Here is a 14,975-nt window from a genome sequence, read left to right as displayed (position 1 = left end):
AAGCTGCACAAAACAGTGCGCCTTTTTGATTTGGAACCATTTTTGTCCAAGTTAGAGCAAAAAATCCAATTTAAAAAAATCAAATTTTTACCAAAAATCGAGATCCTGATTTTTCACCCCGAAAACAATCAGAATTTTGTCTACAACAAAAAAAATAATGGTCCAAATATGGAATGTCATACATCGTTGAACTCGTAATAAAATTCCCAATTGGTTGGCATTTCAACCTGGAAATTTTTAATTTTTGCCATTTTTCGCAAAAAATGATGATGGTACCCCTTATCAAAAATGCGAAAATTGGGTCCAAAATTAATTTTCTCAAATCAGTCGGAAAGTGTGCTGATATTAATATTTAGGTTGTAAGCTGCACAAAACAGTGCGCCTTTTTGATTTGTGACCATTTTTGTCCAAGTTACAGCAAAAAATCCATTTAAGAAAAAACAAATTTTTACCAAAAATCGAGATCCTAATTTTTCACCCCGAAAACAATCAGAATTTTGTCTACAACAAAGAAAATAATGGTCCAAATATGGAATGTCATACATCGTTGAACTCGTAATAAAATTCCCAATTGGTTGGCATTTCAACCTGGAAATTTTTAATTTTTGCCATTTTTCGCAAAAAATGATGATGGTACCCCTTATCAAAAATGCGAAAATTGGGTCCAAAATTAATTTTCTCAAATCAGTCGGAAAGTGTGCTGATATTAATATTTAGGTTGTAAGCTGCACAAAACAGTGCGCCTTTTTGATTTGTGACCATTTTTGTCCAAGTTACAGCAAAAAATCCATTTAAGAAAAAACAAATTTTTACCAAAAATCGAGATCCTAATTTTTCACCCCGAAAACAATCAGAATTTTGTCTACAACAAAGAAAATAATGGTCCAAATATGGAATGTCATACATCGTTGAACTCGTAATAAAATTCCCAATTGGTTGGCATTTCAACCTGGAAATTTTTAATTTTTGCCATTTTTCGCAAAAAATGATGATGGTACCCCTTATCAAAAATGCCAAAATTGGGTCCAAAATTAATTTTCTCAAATCAGTCGGAAAGTGTGCTGATATTAATATTTAGGTTGTAAGCTGCACAAAACAGTGCGCCTTTTTGATTTGGAACCATTTTTGTCCAAGTTAGAGCAAAAAATCCAATTTAAAAAAATCAAATTTTTACCAAAAATCGAGATCCTGAATTTTTCACCCCGAAAACAATCAGAATTTTGTCTACAACAAAGAAAATAATGGTCCAAATATGGAATGTCATACATCGTTGAACTCGTAATAAAATTCCCAATTGGTTGGCATTTCAACCTGGAAATTTTTAATTTTTGCCATTTTTCGCAAAAAATGATGATGGTACCCCTTATCAAAAATGCGAAAATTGGGTCCAAAATTAATTTTCTCAAATCAGTCGGAAAGTGTGCTGATATTAATATTTAGGTTGTAAGCTGCACAAAACAGTGCGCCTTTTTGATTTGGAACCATTTTTGTCCAAGTTAGAGCAAAAAATCCAATTTAAAAAAATCAAATTTTTACCAAAAATCGAGATCCTGATTTTTCACCCCGAAAACAATCAGAATTTTGTCTACAACAAAGAAAATAATGGTCCAAATATGGAATGTCATACATCGTTGAACTCGTAATAAAATTCCCAATTGGTTGGCATTTCAACCTGGAAATTTTTAATTTTTGCCATTTTTCGCAAAAAATGATGATGGTACCCCTTATCAAAAATGCGAAAATTGGGTCCAAAATTAATTTTCTCAAATCAGTCGGAAAGTGTGCTGATATTAATATTTAGGTTGTAAGCTGCACAAAACAGTGCGCCTTTTTGATTTGGAACCATTTTTGTCCAAGTTAGAGCAAAAAATCCATTTAAAAAAATCAAATTTTTACCAAAAATCGAGATCCTGATTTTTCACCCCGAAAACAATCAGAATTTTGTCTACAACAAAGAAAATAATGGTCCAAATATGGAATGTCATACATCGTTGAACTCGTAATAAAATTCCCAATCGATTGCCATTTCAACCTAGAAATTTTTAATTTTTGCCATATTTCTGCTAGAAATTATGATGGTATTTGCGGCATTTGCATCATGCGTGGGTTTGCACGCTTGCGGTGTTTGCATCAAGCGGCATTTGCATCATGCGTGGGTTTGCGTGGATGCGGCATTTGCATCAGGCGGCATTTGCATCATGCGTGGGTTTGCACGCTTGCGGCATTTGCATCATGCAGCATTTGCATCATGCGCATTTTCATCATGCGTGGGTTTGCGTGGATGCGGTATTTGCATCATGCGGCATTTGCATCATGCGTGGGTTTGCACGCTTGCGGTATTTGCATCATGCAGCATTTGCATCATGCGCATTTTCATCATGCGTGGGTTTGCGTGGATGCGGTATTTGCATCATGCGGCATTTGCATCATGCGTGGGTTTGCACGCTTGCGGTATTTGCATCATGCAGCATTTGCATCATGCGCATTTTCATCATGCGTGGGTTTGCGTGGATGCGGTATTTGCATCATGCGGCATTTGCATCATGCGTGGGTTTGCACGCTTGCGGTATTTGCATCATGCAGCATTTGCATCATGCGCATTTTCATCATGCGTGGGTTTGCGTGGATGCGGTATTTGCATCATGCAGCATTTGCATCATGCGCATTAGCATCATGCGTGGGTTTGCGTGGATGCGGTATTTGCATCATGCGGCATTTGCATCATGCGTGGGTTTTCACGCTTGCGGTATTTGCATCATGCAGCATTTGCATCATGCGCATTTGCATCATGCGTGGGTTTGCGTGGATGCGGTATTTGCATCATGCGGCATTTGCATCATGCGTGGGTTTGCACGCTTGCGGTATTTGCATCATGCAGCATTTGCATCATGCGCATTTGCATCATGCGTGGGTTTGCGTGGATGCGGTATTTGCATCATGCGTGGGTTTGCGTGGATGCGGTATTTGCATCATGCGGCATTTGCATCATGCGTGGGTTTCCACGCTTGCGGTATTTGCATCATGCAGCATTTGCATCATGCGCATTTGCGCATTTGCATCATGCGTGGGTTTGCGTGGATGCGGTATTTGCATCATGCGGCATTTGCATTATTGTAAATTATAAATGAAGTTGTAGAATTGAAAGTGGAGTTGTAAATGTAGATGTAGAATTGGAAACGGAGTTGTAGATTTACAATTCAACAACTCAATTTACAATTCTACAACTCCATTTACAACCCCACTTTTAATTCTACAACTCCATTTACAACTCCACTTGTAGAATTGGTAGTGGATTTGTAGAATTGGTTGTGGAGTTGTAGAATTGGAAATAGAGTTATAAAAGGATTTGTAGATTTACAATTCTGCAACTTCACTTCCAATTCTACAAGTGGAGCTGTAAATGGAATTGTACAATTAAAAGTGGGGTTGTAAATGGAGTTGTAGAATTCCATTTCCATTTACAACTCCACTTCCAATTCTACAACTCCACTTCCAATTCTACAACTCCACTTCCAATTCTATAAGTGGAGTTGTAAATGTTGTTGTAGAATTGGAAAAGGAGTTATAGATTTACAATTCTACAACTCAATTTACAATTCTACAACTCCATTTACAACTCCATATCCAATTCTACAGGTGGAGTTGTAAATGTAGCTGTAGAATTGGAAGTGTAGTTGTAAATTCTACAGCTACATTTACAACTCCACTTGTAGAATTGAAAGTGGAGTTGTAAATGGGGTTGTAGAATTGGAAGTGGAGTTGTGAAATTGGAAGTGGAGTTGTGAAATTGGAAGTGGAGTTGTAGAATTGGATATGGAGTTGTAGAATTGGAAAAGGAGTTGTAGATTTACAATTCTACAACTCAATTTACAATTCTACAAGTCCATTTACAACTCCATTTCAATTCTACAACTCCATTTACAATGCTACACTTCCATTCACAACTCCATTTCCAATTCTACAACTCCATTTACAATTCTACAAAAACTCCATTTCTAATTCTACAACTCTATTTCCAATTCTACAACTCAATTTACAATTCTACAAGTTCATTTAAAACTCCATTTCCAATTCTACAACTCTATTTTCAATTCTACAACTCCATTTACATTCCCATTTTCAATTCTACAACTCCATTAACAACTCCACTTGTAGAATTGGAAGTGGAGTTGTAAATAGAACGGTAGAATTGAAAGTGGAGTTGTAGAATTGGAAAAGGAGTTGTAGATTTACAATTCTACAACTCAATTTACAATTCTACAAGTCCATTTACAACTCCATTTCCAGTTCTACAACTCCACTTTCAATTCTACATTTCCATTTACAACTACACTTCCAATTCTACAGCTACATTTACAGCTCCACTTGTAGAATTGGTAATGGAGTTGTAGAATTGGAGTTCTACAAGTGGAGCTGTAAATGGAGTTGTAGAATTGGAAATAGAGTTCTAAAAGGAGTTGTAGATTTCCAATTCTACAACTCCATTTCCAATTCTACAATTCCACTCTCAATTCTATACTTCCATTTACAATTCTACAACTCAATTTACAATTCTACAACTCCATATCCAATTCTCCAAGTGAAGTTGTAAATGTAGCTGTAGAATTGGAAATGGAGTTGTAGATTTCCAATTCTACAACTCCACTTCCAATTCTACAACTCAACTTTCAATTCTACAAGTGGAGTTCTTAATGGAGTTGTAGAATTGAAAGTGGGAATGTAAATGGAGTTGTAGAATTGGAAATAGAGTTGTAGAATTGGAAATGGAGTTGTAGAATTGGAAATGGAGTTGTAAATGGAAGTGTAGATTTGAGAGTGAAGTTGTATAATTGGAAATGGAGTTGTAGAATTGGAAATCTACAACTCCATTTCCAATTCTACAGCTACATTTACAACTTCACTTGGAGAATTGGATATGGAGTTGTAGAATTGTAAAATGAGTTGTAGAATTGTAAATTGATTTGTAGAATTGTAAATCTACAACTCCTTTTCCAGTTCTACAACAGCATTTACAACTCCACTTATAGAATTGAAAGTGGAGTTGTAGAATTGGAACTCCTTTTAGAACTCTATTTCCAATTCTACAACTCCACTTTCAATTCACATCCATTTATAACTCCATTTCCAATACTACACTTCCAATTCTACAACTCAGTTTACAACCCCACTTCCAATTCTACAACTCCACTTTCAATTCTAAAGTTCCATTTACAACTCCACTTCCAATTCTACAAGTGGAGTTGTAGAATTGAAAGTGGGAATGTAAATGGAGTTGTAGAATTGTAAATTGAGTTGTTGAATTGTAAATCTACAACTCCGTTTCCAATTCTCCATCAACATTTACAACTCCACTTTCAATTCTACAACTCCATTTACAATTTACAATAATGCAAATGCCGCATGATGCAAATACCGCATCCACGCAAACCCACGCATGATGCAAATGCGCAAATGCGCATGATGCAAATGCTGCATGATGCAAATACCGCAAGCGTGGAAACCCACGCATGATGCAAATGCCGCATGATGCAAATACCGCATCCACGCAAACCCACGCATGATGAAAATGCGCATGATGCAAATGCTGCATGATGCAAATACCGCAAGCGTGCAAACCCACGCATGATGCAAATGCCGCATGATGCAAATACCGCATCCACGCAAACCCACGCATGATGAAAATGCGCATGATGCAAATGCTGCATGATGCAAATACCGCAAGCGTGCAAACCCATGCATGATGCAAATGCCGCATCCACGCAAACCCACGCATGATGCAAATGCCGCTTGATGCAAACACCGCAAGCGTGCAAACCCACGCATGATGCAAATGCCGCAAATACCATCATCATTTTTTGCGAAAAATGGCAAAAATTAAAAATTTCCAGGTTGAAATGCCAACCAATTGGGAATTTTATCACGAGTTCAACGATGTATGACATTCCATATTTGGACCATTATTTTTTTTGTTCTGGCCAAAATTCTGTTTGTTTTCGGGGTAAAAAATTAGGATCTCGATTTTTGGTAAAAATTTGTTTTTTTTTTAAATGGATTTTTTGCTTTAACTTGGACAAAAATGGTCCCAAATCAAAAAGGCGCACTGTTTTGTGCAGCTTACAACCTAAATATTAATATCAGCGCACTTTCCGACTGATTTGAGAAAATTAATTTTGGACCCAATTTTCGCATTTTTGATAAGGGGTACCATCATCATTTTTTGCGAAAAATGGCAAAAATTAAAAATTTCCAGGTTGAAATGCCAACCAATTGGGAATTTTATCACGAGTTCAACGATGTATGACATTCCATATTTGGACCATTATTTTTTTTGTTCTGGCCAAAATTCTGTTTGTTTTCGGGGTAAAAAATTCAATTTACAATTCTACAAGTTCATTTAAAACTCCATTTCCAATTCTACAACTCTATTTTCAATTCTACAACTCCATTTACATTCCCACTTTCAATTCTACAACTCCATTAACAACTCCACTTGTAGAATTGGAAGTGGAGTTGTAAATAGAACGGTAGAATTGAAAGTGGAGTTGTAGAATTGGAAAAGGAGTTGTAGATTTACAATTCTACAACTCAATTTACAATTCTACAAGTCCATTTACAACTCCATTTCCAGTTCTACAACTCCACTTTCAATTCTACATTTCCATTTACAACTACACTTCCAATTCTACAGCTACATTTACAGCTCCACTTGTAGAATTGGTAATGGAGTTGTAGAATTGGAATTCTACAAGTGGAGCTGTAAATGGAGTTGTAGAATTGGAAAAGGAGTTGTAGAATTGGAAGTGTAGTATTGGAAATGGAGTTATAAATGGATGTGAATTGAAAGTGGAGTTGTAGAATTGGAAATAGAGTTCTAAAAGGAGTTGTAGATTTCCAATTCTACAACTCCATTTCCAATTCTACAATTCCACTCTCAATTCTATACTTCCATTTACAATTCTACAACTCAATTTACAATTCTACAACTCCATATCCAATTCTCCAAGTGAAGTTGTAAATGTAGCTGTAGAATTGGAAATGGAGTTGTAGATTTCCAATTCTACAACTCCACTTTTAATTCTACAACTCAACTTTCAATTCTACAAGTGGAGTTCTTAATGGAGTTGTAGAATTGAAAGTGGGAATGTAAATGGAGTTGTAGAATTGGAAATAGAGTTGTAGAATTGGAAATGGAGTTGTAGAATTGGAAATGGAGTTGTAAATGGAAGTGTAGATTTGAGAGTGAAGTTGTATAATTGGAAATGGAGTTGTAGAATTGGAAATCTACAACTCCATTTCCAATTCTACAGCTACATTTACAACTTCACTTGGAGAATTGGATATGGAGTTGTAGAATTGTAAAATGAGTTGTAGAATTGTAAATTGATTTGTAGAATTGTAAATCTACAACTCCTTTTCCAGTTCTACAACAGCATTTACAACTCCACTTATAGAATTGAAAGTGGAGTTGTAGAATTGGAACTCCTTTTAGAACTCTATTTCCAATTCTACAACTCCACTTTCAATTCACATCCATTTATAACTCCATTTCCAATACTACACTTCCAATTCTACAACTCAGTTTACAACCCCACTTCCAATTCTACAACTCCACTTTCAATTCTAAAGTTCCATTTACAACTCCACTTCCAATTCTACAAGTGGAGTTGTAGAATTGAAAGTGGGAATGTAAATGGAGTTGTAGAATTGTAAATTGAGTTGTTGAATTGTAAATCTACAACTCCGTTTCCAATTCTCCATCAACATTTACAACTCCACTTTCAATTCTACAACTCCATTTACAATTTACAATAATGCAAATGCCGCATGATGCAAATACCGCATCCACGCAAACCCACGCATGATGCAAATGCGCAAATGCGCATGATGCAAATGCTGCATGATGCAAATACCGCAAGCGTGGAAACCCACGCATGATGCAAATGCCGCATGATGCAAATACCGCATCCACGCAAACCCACGCATGATGAAAATGCGCATGATGCAAATGCTGCATGATGCAAATACCGCAAGCGTGCAAACCCACGCATGATGCAAATGCCGCATGATGCAAATACCGCATCCACGCAAACCCACGCATGATGAAAATGCGCATGATGCAAATGCTGCATGATGCAAATACCGCAAGCGTGCAAACCCATGCATGATGCAAATGCCGCATCCACGCAAACCCACGCATGATGCAAATGCCGCTTGATGCAAACACCGCAAGCGTGCAAACCCACGCATGATGCAAATGCCGCAAATACCATCATCATTTTTTGCGAAAAATGGCAAAAATTAAAAATTTCCAGGTTGAAATGCCAACCAATTGGGAATTTTATCACGAGTTCAACGATGTATGACATTCCATATTTGGACCATTATTTTTTTTGTTCTGGCCAAAATTCTGTTTGTTTTCGGGGTAAAAAATTAGGATCTCGATTTTTGGTAAAAATTTGTTTTTTTTTTAAATGGATTTTTTGCTTTAACTTGGACAAAAATGGTCCCAAATCAAAAAGGCGCACTGTTTTGTGCAGCTTACAACCTAAATATTAATATCAGCGCACTTTCCGACTGATTTGAGAAAATTAATTTTGGACCCAATTTTCGCATTTTTGATAAGGGGTACCATCATCATTTTTTGCGAAAAATGGCAAAAATTAAAAATTTCCAGGTTGAAATGCCAACCAATTGGGAATTTTATCACGAGTTCAACGATGTATGACATTCCATATTTGGACCATTATTTTTTTTGTTCTGGCCAAAATTCTGTTTGTTTTCGGGGTAAAAAATTCAATTTACAATTCTACAAGTTCATTTAAAACTCCATTTCCAATTCTACAACTCTATTTTCAATTCTACAACTCCATTTACATTCCCACTTTCAATTCTACAACTCCATTAACAACTCCACTTGTAGAATTGGAAGTGGAGTTGTAAATAGAACGGTAGAATTGAAAGTGGAGTTGTAGAATTGGAAAAGGAGTTGTAGATTTACAATTCTACAACTCAATTTACAATTCTACAAGTCCATTTACAACTCCATTTCCAGTTCTACAACTCCACTTTCAATTCTACATTTCCATTTACAACTACACTTCCAATTCTACAGCTACATTTACAGCTCCACTTGTAGAATTGGTAATGGAGTTGTAGAATTGGAATTCTACAAGTGGAGCTGTAAATGGAGTTGTAGAATTGGAAAAGGAGTTGTAGAATTGGAAGTGTAGTATTGGAAATGGAGTTATAAATGGATGTGAATTGAAAGTGGAGTTGTAGAATTGGAAATAGAGTTCTAAAAGGAGTTGTAGATTTCCAATTCTACAACTCCATTTCCAATTCTACAATTCCACTCTCAATTCTATACTTCCATTTACAATTCTACAACTCAATTTACAATTCTACAACTCCATATCCAATTCTCCAAGTGAAGTTGTAAATGTAGCTGTAGAATTGGAAATGGAGTTGTAGATTTCCAATTCTACAACTCCATTTCCAATTATACAACTTCACTCTCAAATCTACACTTCCATTTACAACTCCATTTCCAATTCTACAACTCCATTTCCAATTCTACAACTCTATTTCCAATTCTACAACTCCATTTACATTCCCACTTTCAATTCTACAACTCCATTAAGAACTCCACTTGTAGAATTGAAAGTTGAGTTGTAGAATTAAAAGTGGAGTTGTAGAATTGGAAATCTACAACTCCATTTCCAATTCTACAGCTACATTTACAACTTCACTTGGAGAATTGGATATGGAGTTGTAGAATTGTAAATTGAGTTGTAGAATTGTAAATGGAAGTATAGAATTGAGAGTGGAATTGTAGAATTGGAAATGGAGTTGTAGAATTGGAAATCTACAACTCCTTTTAGAACTCTATTTCCAATTCTACAACTCCACTTTCAATTCACATCCATTTATAACTCCATTTCCAATACTACACTTCCAATTCTACAACTCCTTTTCCAATTCTACAACTCCATTTACAGCTCCACTTGTAGAATTCCAATTCTACAACTCCATTACCAATTCTACAAGTGGAGCTGTAAATGTAGCTGTAGAATTGGAAGTGTAGTTGTAAATGGAAATGTAGCATTGAAAGTGGAGTTGTAGAACTGGAAATGGAGTTGTAAATGGACTTGTAGAATTGTAAATTGAGTTGTAGAATTGTAAATCTACAACTCCTTTTCCAATTCTACAACTCCACTTTCAATTCTACCGTTCTATTTACAACTCCACTTCCAATTCTACAAGTGGAGTTGTTAATAGAGTTGTAGAATTGAAAGTGGGAATGTAAATGGAGTTGTAGAATTGAAAATAGAGTTGTAGAATTGGAAATGGAGTTTTAAATGAACTTGTAGAATTGTAAATTGAGTTGTAGAATTGGAAATAGAGTTGTAGAATTAGAAATGGAGTTTTTGTAGAATTGTAAATGGAGTTGTAGAATTGGAAATGGAGTTGTGAATGGAAGTGTAGCATTGTAAATGGAGTTGTAGAATTGAAATGGAGTTGTAAATGGACTTGTAGAATTGTAAATTGAGTTGTAGAATTGTAAATCTACAACTCCTTTTCCAATTCTACAACTCCATATCCAATTCTACAACTCCACTTCCAATTTCACAACTCCACTTCCAATTCTACAACCCCATTTACAACTAAACTTTCAATTCTACAAGTGGAGTTGTAAATGTAGCTGTAGAATTTACAACTACACTTCCAATTCTACAGCTACATTTACAACTCCACCTGTAGAATTGGATATGGAGTTGTAAATGGAGTTGTAGAATTGTAAATTGAGTTGTAGAATTGTAAATCTATAACTCCTTTTCCAATTCTACAACAAAATTTACAACTCCACTTATAGAATTGGAAGTGGAGTTGTAGAATTGGAAGTGGAGTTGTAAATGGAAATGGAATTCTACAACTTAAATGGAGTTGTAGAATTGTAAATTGAGTTGTTGAATTGTAAATCTACAACTCCGTTTCCAATTCTCCATCAACATTTACAACTCCACTTTCAATTCTACAACTCCATTTACAATTTACAATAATGCAAATGCCGCATGATGCAAATACCGCATCCACGCAAACCCACGCATGATGCAAATGCGCAAATGCGCATGATGCAAATGCTGCATGATGCAAATACCGCAAGCGTGGAAACCCACGCATGATGCAAATGCCGCATGATGCAAATACCGCATCCACGCAAACCCACGCATTATGAAAATGCGCATGATGCAAATGCTGCATGATGCAAATACCGCAAGCGTGCAAACCCACGCATGATGCAAATGCCGCATGATGCAAATACCGCATCCACGCAAACCCACGCATGATGAAAATGCGCATGATGCAAATGCTGCATGATGCAAATACCGCAAGCGTGCAAACCCACGCATGATGCAAATGCCGCATGATGCAAATACCGCATCCACGCAAACCCACGCATGATGAAAATGCGCATGATGCAAATGCTGCATGATGCAAATACCGCAAGCGTGCAAACCCATGCATGATGCAAATGCCGCATCCACGCAAACCCACGCATGATGCAAATGCCGCTTGATGCAAACACCGCAAGCGTGCAAACCCACGCATGATGCAAATGCCGCAAATACCATCATCATTTTTTGCGAAAAATGGCAAAAATTAAAAATTTCCAGGTTGAAATGCCAACCAATTGGGAATTTTATCACGAGTTCAACGATGTATGACATTCCATATTTGGACCATTATTTTTTTTGTTCTGGCCAAAATTCTGTTTGTTTTCGGGGTAAAAAATTAGGATCTCGATTTTTGGTAAAAATTTGTTTTTTTTTTTAAATGGATTTTTTGCTTTAACTTGGACAAAAATGGTCCCAAATCAAAAAGGCGCACTGTTTTGTGCAGCTTACAACCTAAATATTAATATCAGCGCACTTTCCGACTGATTTGAGAAAATTAATTTTGGACCCAATTTTCGCATTTTTGATAAGGGGTACCATCATCATTTTTTGCGAAAAATGGCAAAAATTAAAAATTTCCAGGTTGAAATGCCAACCAATTGGGAATTTTATCACGAGTTCAACGATGTATGACATTCCATATTTGGACCATTATTTTTTTGTTCTGGCCAAAATTCTGTTTGTTTTCGGGGTAAAAAATTCAATTTACAATTCTACAAGTTCATTTAAAACTCCATTTCCAATTCTACAACTCTATTTTCAATTCTACAACTCCATTTACATTCCCACTTTTCAATTCTACAACTCCATTAACAACTCCACTTGTAGAATTGGAAGTGGAGTTGTAAATAGAACGGTAGAATTGAAAGTGGAGTTGTAGAATTGGAAAAGGAGTTGTAGATTTACAATTCTACAACTCAATTTACAATTCTACAAGTCCATTTACAACTCCATTTCCAGTTCTACAACTCCACTTTCAATTCTACATTTCCATTTACAACTACACTTCCAATTCTACAGCTACATTTACAGCTCCACTTGTAGAATTGGTAATGGAGTTGTAGAATTGGAATTCTACAAGTGGAGCTGTAAATGAAGTTGTAGAATTGGAAAAGGAGTTGTAGAATTGGAAGTGTAGTATTGGAAATGGAGTTATAAATGGATGTGAATTGAAAGTGGAGTTGTAGAATTGGAAATAGAGTTCTAAAAGGAGTTGTAGATTTCCAATTCTAGAACTCCATTTCCAATTCTACAATTCCACTCTCAATTCTATACTTCCATTTACAATTCTACAACTCAATTTACAATTCTACAACTCCATATCCAATTCTCCAAGTGAAGTTGTAAATGTAGCTGTAGAATTGGAAATGGAGTTGTAGATTTCCAATTCTACAACTCCACTTCCAATTCTACAACTCAACTTTCAATTCTACAAGTGGAGTTCTTAATGGAGTTGTAGAATTGAAAGTGGGAATGTAAATGGAGTTGTAGAATTGGAAATAGAGTTGTAGAATTGGAAATGGAGTTGTAGAATTGGAAATGGAGTTGTAAATGGAAGTGTAGATTTGAGAGTGAAGTTGTATAATTGGAAATGGAGTTGTAGAATTGGAAATCTACAACTCCATTTCCAATTCTACAGCTACATTTACAACTTCACTTGGAGAATTGGATATGGAGTTGTAGAATTGTAAATTGAGTTGTAGAATTGTAAATTGATTTGTAGAATTGTAAATCTACAACTCCTTTTCCAGTTCTACAACAGCATTTACAACTCCACTTATAGAATTGAAAGTGGAGTTGTAGAATTGGAACTCCTTTTAGAACTCTATTTCCAATTCTACAACTCCACTTTCAATTCACATCCATTTATAACTCCATTTCCAATACTACACTTCCAATTCTACAACTCAGTTTACAACCCCACTTCCAATTCTACAACTCCACTTTCAATTCTACAGTTCCATTTACAACTCCTCTTCCAATTCTACAAGTGGAGTTGTTAATGGAGTTGTAGAATTGAAAGTGGGAATGTAAATGGAGTTGTAGAATTGAAAATAGAGTTGTAGAATTGGAAATGGAGTTTTAAATGAACTTGTAGAATTGTAAATTGAGTTGTAGAATTGGAAATGGAGTTGTGAATGGAAGTGTAGTATTGTAAATGGAGTTGTAGAATTGAAAATAGAGTTGTAAATGGACTTGTAGAATTGTAAATTGAGTTGTAGAATTGTAAATCTACAACTCCTTTTCCAATTCTACAACTCCATATCCAATTCTACAACTCCACTTCCAATTTCACAACTCCACTTCCAATTCTACAACCCCATTTACAACTAAACTTTCAATTCTACAAGTGGAGTTGTAAATGTAGCTGTAGAATTTACAACTACACTTCCAATTCTACAGCTACATTTACAACTCCACCTGTAGAATTGGATATGGAGTTGTAAATGGAGTTGTAGAATTGTAAATTGAGTTATAGAATTGTAAATCTATAACTCCTTTTCCAATTCTACAACAAAATTTACAACTCCACTTATAGAATTGGAAGTGGAGTTGTAGAATTGGAAGTGGAGTTGTAAATGGAAATGGAATTCTACAACTTAAATGGAGTTGTAGAATTGTAAATTGAGTTGTTGAATTGTAAATCTACAACTCCGTTTCCAATTCTCCATCAACATTTACAACTCCACTTTCAATTCTACAACTCCATTTACAATTTACAATAATGCAAATGCCGCATGATGCAAATACCGCATCCACGCAAACCCACGCATGATGCAAATGCGCAAATGCGCATGATGCAAATGCTGCATGATGCAAATACCGCAAGCGTGGAAACCCACGCATGATGCAAATGCCGCATGATGCAAATACCGCATCCACGCAAACCCACGCATGATGAAAATGCGCATGATGCAAATGCTGCATGATGCAAATACCGCAAGCGTGCAAACCCATGCATGATGCAAATGCCGCCTGATGCAAATGCCGCATCCACGCAAACCCACGCATGATGCAAATGCCGCTTGATGCAAACACCGCAAGCGTGCAAACCCACGCATGATGCAAATGCCGCAAATACCATCATAATTTCTAGCAGAAACATGGCAAAAATTAAAAATTTCTAGGTTGAAATGGCAATCGATTGGGAATTTTATTACGAGTTCAACGATGTATGACATTCCATATTTGGACCATTATTTTTTTTGTTCTGGCCAAAATTCTGTTTGTTTTCGGGGTAAAAAATTAGGATCTCGATTTTTGGTAAAAATTTGTTTATTTTTAAATGGATTTTTTGCTTTAACTTGGACAAAAATGGTCCCAAATCAAAAAGGCGCACTGTTTTGTGCAGCTTACAACCTAAATATTAATATCAGTGCACTTTCCGACTGATTTGAGAAAATTAATTTTGGACCCAATTTTCGCATTTTTGATAAGGGGTACCATCATCATTTTTTGCGAAAAATGGCAAAAATTAAAAATTTCCAGGTTGAAATGCCAACCAATTGGGAATTTTAT

The sequence above is a fragment of the Drosophila takahashii genome, chromosome X, assembly GCF_030179915.1.
Source record: "Drosophila takahashii strain IR98-3 E-12201 chromosome X, DtakHiC1v2, whole genome shotgun sequence".
In the NCBI taxonomy this organism is placed as follows: domain Eukaryota; kingdom Metazoa; phylum Arthropoda; class Insecta; order Diptera; family Drosophilidae; genus Drosophila; species Drosophila takahashii.
The sequence above is the reverse complement of the archived record's forward strand: the minus strand, read 5'-3'. Positions refer to the sequence as shown.